Source organism: Ovis canadensis, chromosome 6, assembly GCF_042477335.2.
Source record: "Ovis canadensis isolate MfBH-ARS-UI-01 breed Bighorn chromosome 6, ARS-UI_OviCan_v2, whole genome shotgun sequence".
In the NCBI taxonomy this organism is placed as follows: domain Eukaryota; kingdom Metazoa; phylum Chordata; class Mammalia; order Artiodactyla; family Bovidae; genus Ovis; species Ovis canadensis.
In genome coordinates this window covers 73,668,475-73,681,421 of record NC_091250.1, presented here as the reverse complement: position 1 = coordinate 73,681,421, position 12,947 = coordinate 73,668,475, and the positions used below count along the sequence as shown (strand labels likewise).

General features: G+C 42.0%; 1 protein-coding gene across 16 annotated transcripts in view; it reads right to left on the bottom strand.

The window, feature by feature from the left end:
- Positions 1–12,947, bottom strand: part of TBC1D1 (TBC1 domain family member 1) — a 228,057-nt gene that overhangs the window by 135,972 nt on the left and 79,138 nt on the right. The gene's annotated exons all lie outside the window — the stretch shown is intronic.

The window sequence follows — 12,947 nt, the reverse complement described above, 5'->3', positions numbered from 1 at the left end:
AGTCCCAAAATGCTCCTACACAAACAAATTGGCTAAGCGAATGAAAAAAAATTTTTTTAAATCCCAATATCAGGAATGTGGTGATATGTATAAAATATTTACATAAGTTGAAAAGAACCCTCAACTGGTTAGGTACCCACGGGGTAGATACAGCATGCCAAAAGTTCATGTGAAAAAGATTTAAAAGATTTCAGTTGACTCTAAGCCCAGGATAAGCCAACAGAACAGCCTGGATAACAGAAAAAGGAAAAAAAGAACAAAAAACTCATAACAATAGGAGAAATGTTATCCTGACATTAAAGGGGCCATGGCCCCACCATCCTTCCAGCTCCTCAGGCCACACAGCAAGTTTCAGTTTCAGAAGACCTTAAAAGCAGAGGCAGTAAGAATGGCAAGGTGCCTGCAAATCCATGAATAGAGCCTGGGGGACCAAGCCAAGAGCTTCCAGCTCAGGCAGAAAAACAGAGTACATGCCACTGCCTTATCAAGTAGGTTGAAAGGAAAAAACATGGGCTTCCAGGTGAGACACAGTGAGAGAGAGAGTTCTGCTCAAGTGTAGAAGGGCAGGGGCATCTTGGGATGCTGAGGCTCCTGGAAGGGATGGGAGCACAGCTTCAGGGTTCAGAGCCTAGGGCCCCCTTACAGACAGGCACCAGGACCATGTACTCCAGGCGCCCCCAAAGCAACACTTCCCCCGGCTAGAATTGGACAGAGTAGTTCCTCCTCCCCGCCCGCACCCCACCAGGCTCCTCTACTGACTGCAGCTTCACGAGCCCAGATATTCTACAATCAGGAACATTCCTAGAGAACCAGCACTGAAACCAAGGCTAACAAGAGATAAAGAAGCAGATGTGCCAGCCAACAGCTGCTGCTGGGAATGTGTTCAAGGCTTTGTTGTTTCTCTCGTGCCAAGGGGACAGCTAATATGAGAAGCTTCCCAGCCTGACCTACCGTAGATTGATTCCATGATAAAGGAACAATCATTTCACCTACCAAGCAGGAACTACAGTCTCTGAATCCAAAAGACATTTTCAAATGTGGGACTTCATCTTGGTTTACAAAGAGGAGAAAAACAAGCCCCACGGGGAGGGAAAAGGTGAAGAAATTTTGTTGACGTAATCCCCTCCTTTAGACTAGTACAGTCTAGAGACTAGAACAGTAAAAGACACCTCCATTTCAGGCATCTCAGAGAAAACTATTACGTTCTGCTTTTCTCTCTACTCTCTCTCCAGGAACCTCACCCACTCCCCAAAGGTGAACAAAGATAATTTAGCATACATCTTAACCCTGAACTCTTTCCTAAACTTGACTCAACATTTTTTTTTTTTGGTGAAACAAGTTTGACTCAAATTTCTAATCACCTCTCTGAGAATCGCCCAGACTCTGGGCACACTGACCTTAAAACATCCAAATCAAGCTCATTTTCTTTGCCCTAAAACAGGTCTCTCTCATTTCCTTGTTTCCCAACTGCTTTCCAGACAACTGGTTTGAAAACCTGGAAAGTGCCCTCTACTCTTCTCTCTCCTCCATTTTACAGTAAGCCATCAGGATACAGTCTCTCTCACTAGGAGCCAAAACCTAGTTTTGGCTTAAGAAAACCTCAAGCACTGGTCTAGGCCTATACTTAACTCAGACCACAGCAAGACCCTCATCCTTCCCCCAGCACCGCCTCTGGCTCCTAGCAGTACTCCGCTCCCACACTCTCCACGGGCAGCCTCCTCTTTTACTCAACCAACTGTCCAGGGCTTCTCTCCAACATCTACCATAACACTGACCCCCCAGCCTGACCCACAGAGCCTCCACACCAGGGCATGAACGCCCTAACAGACCAAGCTCGGTGGGCAGGGAGGGTCAGAGCTCCACTCACACACGTCCCTGGCCTCTGGTCATTCGCAAGTCCGCCTCCATGCCTTTGCTCGCTTGAGCTGCTTCTTCCATCCAAGCACTCCCGCTCACCCCTGGATGGGACTCTCAGACCACTCATTTCAATCTGTTCATTTTCTCAGGAAACAAGCCCCAGGGGCCTGGAATGACAGGCATCCGGTCACAGGCTGGGCTAGACAGAGCTGACCTCTCCCTTCAGGGCTTTTTCCCTAGACCACACCAGGTCCCCACGATTTGCTTTTTAAAAAAAGATGAAATAAATACCTCGGCTTGAAATGTCTTCATTAGACTAAACTTCTAAGCCCATCAAATTAGAAAAAAAAAAAGAAAGAACAGTGCCCACATTTCCAGTAACTTGGGGATTTCCCTTAAAAGACTCACAAGCCCCGCTGGCTGCACTTTCCAGTTTAACCACTAAGACTATGTGGATGTGAAGGCTCTGGCGCCCAGCCTGGGGTCTGCCCAGACTCACCTTGCTCCTACAGAGAGGAGCCAGTTGTACGCTACAGCCTCTGTTTATTCAATCAGGGTTAAAGCCAAAAAAACTGTTAGATCTACAGAGCCCTGAAAACCTGCTGAGAGTGGTGCTCCAGGACACTGCAGGCTTCATAACACCTACATCCAAACCACATCTCTGGCTCCTTTTGAGAGGGACAATATTTAAGATGTGTACAACCGGTTCTGACTATGCCTGCTGATTAAAGTCAACAGTGAGATCGTCAAGTAGGATTTACTGCACTTTGAAAATTATGATCTCCGTGGACCAGAAGGCTACTCGTGTTGAGAGCCCCACCCCCAGCCCACTTGACTGTGAGACTTCTGTGCACAGACCACTGCACACACACACCCACCCTCCCCTCTGAAAGCCAGGAATTCCATCTTTCTCATCCTGGCATCTGTGTCCCAAGTGCCAGGTTCAGAGAAGACACACCATCAGTGTGTGCTAACTGACACTGAACTTGAAAAAGAAGCTGGATTTCTTGGCCAAGAATGTCTGGAAATACCACAGGACTCCCCGAATAGTGTGGTAATTGCAAAATAATTAATACAGAATCATATGCTTTGGTGGTCTAGCACAGTGACCTCTTGCTCTGGGGGAAAAATCCAGAGATTACATCTCAAGTAGTCTAAGCACTATAGAACTGGTAAAATCACACCCTGGAACGATGCCCTTTCAGTTACACTAAAACTGGGTGATACGCCGTCACTGAGACTCCAGTGTACTTGACATTCTCATGTACTCCCTTCATTCCTTTTCAAACGCAGGAACAGTACTATGGCTATTTTTAGAACTATTAAGAGGGTTCTGACCATACCAAAAGCACTAGCAAACTTCATGCTCATTACACGATTCATTTAGTAATAATCAAAACACAAAGAGTCACGAACTCATTACTCATAAGAAGGTTTTTGGTTTGCGCTTCTGAAGTCACATTATACAATCAAAGCTCTAATATTTCAAATCTGGAAACTTACATGTGTAAGAAAGCAAAAAACCTGACACAATAGAGACCATCATAATAGACCTGTGTAAAATGTCTCTAAGCAAATATTGTCTCAAAGATCTTAGGATTTATTTTCACCTAATGACTGATTTTCTCTGGGTCCACCCTGTGAAAAGAACTTCCGCAAAATACCATTTGCCTGATTCTTATCTGCCCACAATTATGAACTCTGCTAAACAAATAAACTTCCTTCCCATTTTTAAAGTTTTTCCAAAATTGGAGAATCGACATCATTGAGGGGCACGCTATTTTCTGAACTTGAAACAGCACTGGCAGTGAAGGAATTCTTCACAGTATTTTGAGACAAGAAAAGGACTTCAGAAAGGGTGGCACAGCTGCTCCCTACCTCTATTTTAGGGAAGGGGAAGTCAAGGCACAATTCTCCCCCTGGGTCAGGTCACGGAGGTGGCTGGTGGCAGAGGCCAGTCTAATTTTCTCTGCCCTGTTATTCCCTTACTGGAGCTAAATGACTTGTGACCTAAAAAGCATTATGATCTTGTTCTGCACAAGTGAATCAGGACTTATGTTTAATTCATGCAGAATGTGATAAAACAACAGAAGAAAAAAAAACCCTTGATACCAAGGTGAGTACCCAGTGATGCAAAGAGCTCTGGTCTGAGTCAGGACACCTTGCTTTAATCTCAGCTGTCACTTTAGGGAAACCACCTCATCTCTGGAGGACCCAATGTTTTCATCTTTCAGAAAAGGGAATGGAACTAATACGCAACTGTGAAGGTCATCTCCATCTCTAAATGCGATGAAGAAGATGATGGTGATGGCTCACACTCATTAAGTGCTTGATCTGATTCAGACATTGTTATAAGTATCTTATGTGGGTAAATCCTCAACAGCCTGGAAGATGGCTCTTAGCCCCATTTTGAAGATGAACACATTCGTGCTTTAAGAGAACTGATGTGTCCAAGGTGGCACCTCCACTGGGAAGAGATGGAGAGGAGATCCATCCAGGCCAGTGGGTCCAAAGGCCCTCTCTTCCTTATCAGAGGTAGACAGTCTAAGATGACTGCCTTGACTTGTAGTTACAAGAGATATTTGAAACTGAGAACAATCATCGAGGTCATTCAACACGATGTCCTATGAGACCAAAGGTCAAGGCCCAGGGAAGTACAACTTGGATGTATGAGTCAAATTCAGTGGAAACATATGACTCCATCCACCCCACTGCCTGGACAAGCCCACTCCAAAGAGTGCTCAACAGTTTATATTCACTCACCTCATCTCATGTGACACCCAAGCAGAACTGCACGGCTGGCAGCAGAGCAGAGGTTACCATTCCCATGGCATTGAGCCAAGGCTAAACAGCAACACCAGCAAACCTGGGCCTCCAAGCCACACCTTCAGCTTCCTGTCTGGTGTCCTGTCGCTGGCTGGAAGAGATGCCACTATGGCAGGAAGCTCTGGAATAATTCTTAACATAAAGAGTACTTTCCAGTTATCTCAACAGCTACGACAAGCTGCCTAACTTCTCTGGATTCAGTATCTTCATACACTTTTCCCAACAAGGAGGGAGGAAGGAATAATATCACTACTTCCAGGATTCCCTGGAAGCTGACTACTCCCGACACAATAGCTAGCATATATTAACTGCTCAGAAATGTAATCATCTCTTCCTTCCTATGGCTGCATTAATGTTATAGATCTACTCTGTAAGTGATGCTTCTCTAAGAAAACGCCCTCTCTCTTACTGGAGGAGAAGAGCTACAGCATACGCACCTGCCTCGTCTACCCCAGGACGCCCTCTTGGTAATGGGAGCCCAGGGCTGGGAGATACGTCACCTCACTGGACTTTGGCAACTTCCACTCTCTTCAAATAATCAGAACCTGGTTTCTTCCTGTACAAAGTTCACACAACTGGTCAAGCCTCCCAGGCTCTTGAACATCTATGACAATGACACTCTTTCATATCTTAGAGAATCTCCATGCACCTCAACAGACTACTCAATTTATGCCTCTTTTCTTTGCCTATTTCCTTGCAGGCCCCTTGATCTACTCTGAAACGCACAGGCATACACTCAGGTAGCTAACTAAAATATTCTCAATGACAACCTACTGATAAGACATGGATACTTTTGATTTTAGTAAAATAATTTAGAGAGAAAATACAAACAAATCAGCAGGACATTAACAAAGTGTGAAAAAACCCAGGGATCTGGGACCTTGAGTTTAAGTCCTACCATAACAAGATATGTGATCTTGTTCAAAGAAAGTCACCTTGTTCAAATGAAGCCCTGGGTCTCAGTTTCCTCATGTAGAAAAGAGAAAACGGAACTCCATTCCAGTATAACCAGAATGACCACCACACCACAATTATCAATAGGTGTGTCCATGCGCTAGGGTGTGCTGGGATGAAAGAAGAGAGTCACTCAATTCTGAATCTCCTGGTATCTGGGTAATTTACTTAATGGGACCTATCTTCCTTAAGGTTAAAAAAAATCACTGGTCTCAAAAGCAAAGCAGAGTTAGAGAGCAGCCCTGAAATATGCTAAAATATGCTGGGAAACTACCAAGAGTATATCCTAACTTTTCTCATAATCTATCACACCAATGACCTACAACTCACTCATGTTTCTGTAAAGACTTAGTTCAGATATCCTGTCCTCTAAAGTCTACCTGACTCCCTGTGTGTACCTGTATTATCACAGTAAATTCAACTATCTTCACAGGCGTCCTCTCCCTGTTAAACTGCAAGCTGCTCAAAGGCTAAGCCTGTGTCCTACCCTCCTCTGGATCCACGGCACCTACCACCACGCATTCACAAAAACCATGAACTTAAACTACAAACTCAACCACATTTTAAACAGTTTACATTTGCAGACAGTCTTCATAATTTCTTATGCAAAATTTGACATTCCATTTTAAAATAGGACCTATAAAAAAGATAAATACAGATAAATACAAAACACATTATTAATTTTACAGATGAAAAAGGCTCAGCCCAGCTCAAAATGAACAAGGCCTGTGAGTCTAATTCCATCGCAACATATAACAGACAAAAAATACTCTGCAGAAGTACCAAAGTGCACGATAATGAAGGAAATTTTTTTTCATCATATTTTTCTTATAAATCTAACAAAGCAGTGTAACCTGCTAGTTCACAATCTTTCAGAAGCAAATACAGAGGTAACAGAAATAATAACAGAAAGTTACTTAAGTCTAGAGACACAAATAGAACCGAATAAATTTTTTTGCTTTTCTATAACTTTTATAAATGTTTCTGAATAGCAATGTATATTATGAAATAAAATTCAAAAAGACTATTATTTCTACTCCTTAAAAGTTTTCAAAAGAAAGGAAGGGTTCCACATCATGTATCAATAGGGAAAAGCAAATTAAAGCAACAAAGAGATACTATTACACATCTATTCAAATGGCCACAATCTGGAACACTGGCAATACCAAATATCGACAAGGATGTGGAGTAAAAGGAACTCTCACTCACTGCTGGTGGCAATGCAAAATGGTATGGTCACTCTGGAAAACAGTTTGGCAGCTTCTTAGGAAACTAAACTTACTCTCACCATATGATCCCACACTCCTTCTCCCTGATGTTTACCCAAAAAAAGCTGAAAGCGTATGTCCATACAAAAACTGACACAAAGATGTTTATAGCAGCTTATTCGTAACTGCCAAACCTTGGAAGCAACCGAGAGGTCCTTCTGTAGACGAATAAACTGGTACAGCCAAACAATGAGATCTTACTCAGTACTAAGAAATGAGTGGCCAAGCCATGAAAGATGCTGAGGAAACGTACACGTACATCACTAAGCGAGGGAGCCAATCTGGAAAGAATGCGTACTTTAATGGTTCCAATTATACGACCTTTTGGAAAAGGCAAAACCATAAAGACCGGCAGTTGCCAGGGGCTGGAAGGAGGAAGGGATGAAAAGCATTGCACAGAGAATTTTCAGGGCAGTGAAACTATTCATTGTGATATTACAGATACATGCAATTACACACTTACCCAAACGCATGGAATGTATAACCCTAATAATGAACCACAGTGTAAACTATGGACTTTGGGTGGTAGTGATATATCAATGCAAGTTCATCAACTGTGACAAATGTACCACACTGATTAGGGACACTGCTAACAGGGGAGGCTGCTGCATGTGTGGGAACTGCATCTTCTGCTCAATATTGCCATGAACTTACAATTGCTCAAAAAATAAATCTATCCAAAACACAAAGCAGGAGATTTGAATCTACTTTTCAATAACCATTTGATGCCTAGTTTATTATATTATCCTAATGGTATTTGGGGCGAAGTTAAATATACTGAAAAAGAGGAAAGGTCATCAAAGTATTTTTTTAATTTAATAAACTGAACAGGGATTTCCCCACAGATCCAAAGGTTAGGATGCCACACTCTCACTGATGACAGCGTGGGTTTAATGCCTGGTCAGGGAGCTAAGATTCCACAAGCTGTGGGGTGTGGCCAAAAATGAAAAAAGTTAATAAACTGAAGAGTTCCTATGTAAAATTTTCAAAAATTTTAAAAGGTGCAAGAGTATGCAATGCTAATTTTTCCTTCCACTCTTGTTCTCCAAACACCCAATTTCAAAGTTGCTGAGTTTTTTTAAGTCTTATTTCATAGGACACTATTCCACTATTGTCCTCCCATATACAAGTGACTATTCTGAAGTCACAGCACTTGTTTCAAAAAATACGAGCAACTCCTATGTCTAATAGTAGGTATAAAAGAAAATATTTAAATTGAGAACCTTGCTACTCAAAATGTGGTCCCCAGACGGGCAGTATCAGCATCATCACCTGTGAGAAGCTTGTTGGAAATACAGAATCTTGAGTTCCATCCCAGACCTGCTAAAGCAGAACTATTTAATACATTTCAACAAGATGCCCAACTGATTTGTACACGCTGGTATACATGACACCACCACCTCTGTTTTCACAGAGTGTACAAGCTAAGAAGATTAAATAACTGCAATGCAAGATACAGAGACTAGACTACACAGCTACAGGAGTCTAGGGACAGATCAGTTTTGGTCTCCAATGGTTCCCACTATCACAGGTAAAATGCCTACTCCTCTGAAGGGGTCTGTATGCCACGTACATCTGTTCAGCTCACTCTCTGCTACTCCCTATAGCAGATTTCCTGCCAGCCTGACCAACAGCCTGTCACTGAGGCTCCTCCAACGTGCCTGCAGGCCTCTGAACATGCTACCCCAACCACTTTGCACCCCTGAGCTTCCTGGCTACCTCCCCCTTGGCCACCTTTGGGAGGGGGCAGGCGCCCCTCCCTGCTCTCCCATGGCACAGCCCAGCTGGCTGATGTCTACCCTCCCCTGCCAGAGGAGCTCCTGTAATTATTTTCGACCCAGTTCAGCACGCTGATCCAATGAATGAATGAATGAGTAATCAGAGATGCTTCAGGGAAGGCGTGACCATGAGCAGGACTCAGATGGTCAGAAATGGAAGATCAGAGCAGAGGCACATTTAAGGCTAAGACTGGATTAGGCAGTCTATCTAGGAGAACAAACTATAATTTACTTTCTTTCTCATTATGAGATCTGCTCCAGGCAGTGTTTCGTTGTGGATTAGATGGGGTTTCTATCCCTGCTTTTCTCCCTTCTCTCTTTGTAAAATCAACCTGTGCCCAAATTATTGTCATTCTCAGTAACCAGAGCTTCCCAAGCACAGAGAGAGGCTGCAGCCACTACTGCTCAAACACCCCCACAAGAGCTTGGTAGGGGCTACACCAGTTCTGCTTAGCAGAGGCAGCAAATTTTTCAAATTCAAGGAGTGGTTTGGCTATGACAAGTTCTTCCCTCTTCATTAAACTCAAACATGCACTAATTAAAAGTAATTTAAATCTACAGACAAAAAAATATGGTAATACATATTTTAAAATTTTCCATCTCAACCTAGGACACAATCTCAGCAACAAACCAACATCAGGCTGACTTTAAGCAAGACGGCAACACTGCCACCTATATACTAGCTATAGTCAGAGTCACACCTTACAGGAAGGCCACTGTGTGCCAGTTAGCACAAGAGCAAGTCCAACTGGTCAGAGGCACCCAAGGTGGGCTGATCCAGTCTGCAGGAAACCTCAAAGGTAAGTAAATAAGCCCAATGCCAGGACCCAACTGTGCCTGCAAGCTGTGGTTAGCAGCAGCTGTGCAAAGAACAAATTGTGCTTGTATTCAATACAGAAGAAGCGATTTGCTACTCAGTCATTTGCACCAATCTCAGACACTGGGTCACAGTCATTTCAGAAGATAGAGAATAATTACATATCCAAGGCATCACTACCACCTCCTGAACCACACCAGCCTCCTAAGTGGTCCTCTTGGCTTCCCAAAGCAGACATCACTCCTAGCTTTCACACCCACAGCACTTAGAAGCAAACCCTGCACAGCACCCTGGAACCTTCTACAGTCTGGCCCACATCAGCCCTTTCTGACTCAGGACCCAGCTCTCTTATGCATCACCTGCCTTCCTCCTGCTGCTCTACCAGGCCCACCTACAGGCCTTGTTCCCTGCTAGCCCCTCTTCCTGGTACTTCTTTAGGGACCTATTACCACTCAGGTAAAATGCCACCTCAGCCCCAGGCACTCCCCACCAAACCACCTTGTTAACTCTCCTTCCTAACACTCACCACCAGCTGCAATTATTACAGTTATTTATTTGCTTCCTTCACTGCTGTCTCTCCTGTCTAGAATTTGAGTCATGAAAACAGGGGCCTGGTGTGCCTGTTCACTGCTCAATCTCAGGTCCTCAATCAACACCTGGCACACAGTAGGTGCTTAATAACTAGATCCATGTTGAATACATTTGTTAACTTGTTGAATGAATAATGGCTATAAACTCAGGTTCTAAGCAAAGTCAAAATATGAAAAACCTGTTTTTACATAAAATATATATTAGTGATTGAGTATGAATTTACAAAAAGACTCCTTTCCTAATATATTTTTAAATATTACAAAGCGTCAATGTGTATACTTTTTAAAAGATAAACTTTTAGTGCAAAATGAGCTAACTCCTCCAGGGCATGAACAGTGAGTGCCTGGTACACAGATGGCACCCACCAAGTATCTGCTGAATATCTACAGAAGCATTGGAGAATAGCTTAATACAAGGCATGAGCTACATGAAACTTGACTTGGATTTGAAAACACAGCAAATTTGGCTATATTTAGCTCCCATTTTCTATTTTATCTGACAAATTGACTTGTACATTTTAAAACCACTAATTTGAGATACTAGCAGTAATCTTGGCCATCGTTTTTATGGGCAGTAGAGATCCAAGGAAGTTCAGAAAATTATCCGGCAGGTCTGTTGCTGTTAGTCTTCACCAACAGGGAAGTGGACATATAGAAATACTTAATAGATTACTCAGAACCGCCAGGGATGTCAGTGGATTTAATATAAAAATCACATTAACAGTGTAATCTATATAAAAACTCCAGTATCCCTGATGAAAGACTAATCAAGAAATCATACCTCAAAAAAATAAAGAAATCACACCTCCATAAACCTGGCTCCATTTTCAATATAATGCAGACCTGCCTTAATGCTCCAGGACATGTCTAATATTAAAAAGCTATGTTAATTTTTCTTTTAACATATAATCTCTTTGAAATAAAATTCTTCCCTATTTTGGCTTTATTCTTACATGATAAAATGACTCACTCTATATGTTCAGTATTCACACACTATTAATGCATCACCAAAGAAAACCAAATTCAAGTTCAGGTCACCACCTGCATCAAGTAACAGACATCTACCCCCAAGTAACAGACACCTATTCCCCTTCTTCTTCGCTAACAGCTGTTGGGCTGCAAATTACAAAGGTCAAATTAGGAATTTTTAATAGATGTGCAAGCGTTTGTGTGAGGTGTGTGCTCGTGTGCATTTGTGTGTCCGTGAAGGGTCATTCTAAAATCTAATATAAATGCACTTTGGGAGCGTGCACATTCTGCACTGTATCTGTGCCTCGTTTCTACTTTTAAAACATTTCCTAGTATATAATACAAAGTGTGTTAATGACCTGTCTCTTAACTGAACACCAAACAGGTTCCATAGAGAGCCATTCTTATAATCCCAAGAAGTGAACTTTCAAACAGTAACTTCATATTCTAAAAGTGCTCATAGACTAACACAGTCTACAAAATTCAGTTATAGGATGCAATTTACAATAGCACAAGACCTAGAAAAAATGAAATACAAAAGAACAGCATTTCTTAAAATTATGCTGACAACTGATAGGTAACTTTGCTCCAAAAACATTTCATAGTTGTTTGCTATTGTTTCTGTAGTTTAAACAATTTTGGAATAACATGATTCAGAACTTAGATCAAGTTGGTCACATGCTGTTCATTTTTTACATGAACTTTTCAAAAGTACTACCCGTTGTGGGAAGCTGACAATCCTTACAAAATCCTTGATTTTTTTTTTTTATAAGGCTTTGGTTTGCTGTTTTCATCATCACCTCTGTAGGCCAATATAAACCAAAGTTCACTACATTCCTATAGTGTAAAGCATCTTATATTGTATGTTTTAGGAAAGTACATAAAACTATAAAACAGTATTAGCAGTAAGGTTTTTTTTTAGATTTACCTCTTGATTTTGGAATAAAACAAGTCTTTTTTTTTTCTTTTCTTACTCCTTTTGGCCTTACCGTGTAACAGTATAGTAATATTGGGTTGGCCAAAAAGTTTGTTTGGGTTTTTCCATGCGATGTCACCAAAAAACGAACTTTTTGCCCAACCCAATATAGAAGCAGATTCAAATCCTCAATCTAGAATGAGTAAGAGAATACTCAGGCAACACACCCTGAATTATTTTTTAAATCATATGACATTTTTAAACTTCAGCATTATTTGGAAAAGCCAACAAGCTATCTCTTCAAGCCAGGAAATCTGGGCATTATTAATTTGTCTTCAGTACAAAACTACTTCACAACGACTCAAAACAGGTTTGAAAGTCACTTCACTTTTACTACTAGCTGTGTTTCAGCAACTGAAGATTCTGGTGGGAAGAGGAGACAGTAGGATATAATGCCTAATAACTAGTGTTACCTGGTTTCTGCATCTCTATTTTATTATCACTTAAATGACAGGCAAAGCCTATCGGCCTCATATAAAGGTATTTGTAAAAATGTACTTTAACACTCTAAAAGCACTGCATCATAACTAGACGTACCACCACCTATTATTTGTAAAGAGTCACAGAACGGCTAACGGGTTCTCTCAGTGAGTTTAATGTAATTGCTCAACTAACCTGCCATACACCAAGAGCGAGCCCTGCCAAGGGACTGGCAGAGAGAGGAGCCCGCTGGACTCGAGAAAGGTGCCCCATTAGCCCGCCGGCAAGAGTTGCATCGTTCAAAACACAAAACACCTGGTACTCCGGGAGGATATTATCCTATCACTGCCTTCTCAAATTGGTGGGAACTCTAGAAATCCACTCCAATCCCTTCGTTTTTGCAATAGCGGAATTGGCCTGGACTTGTAACGCTTAGTGATTCTGAAGGCGCCAATGCTCTGAAAATAAAACTTCAAAGAAATAAAAAGAACT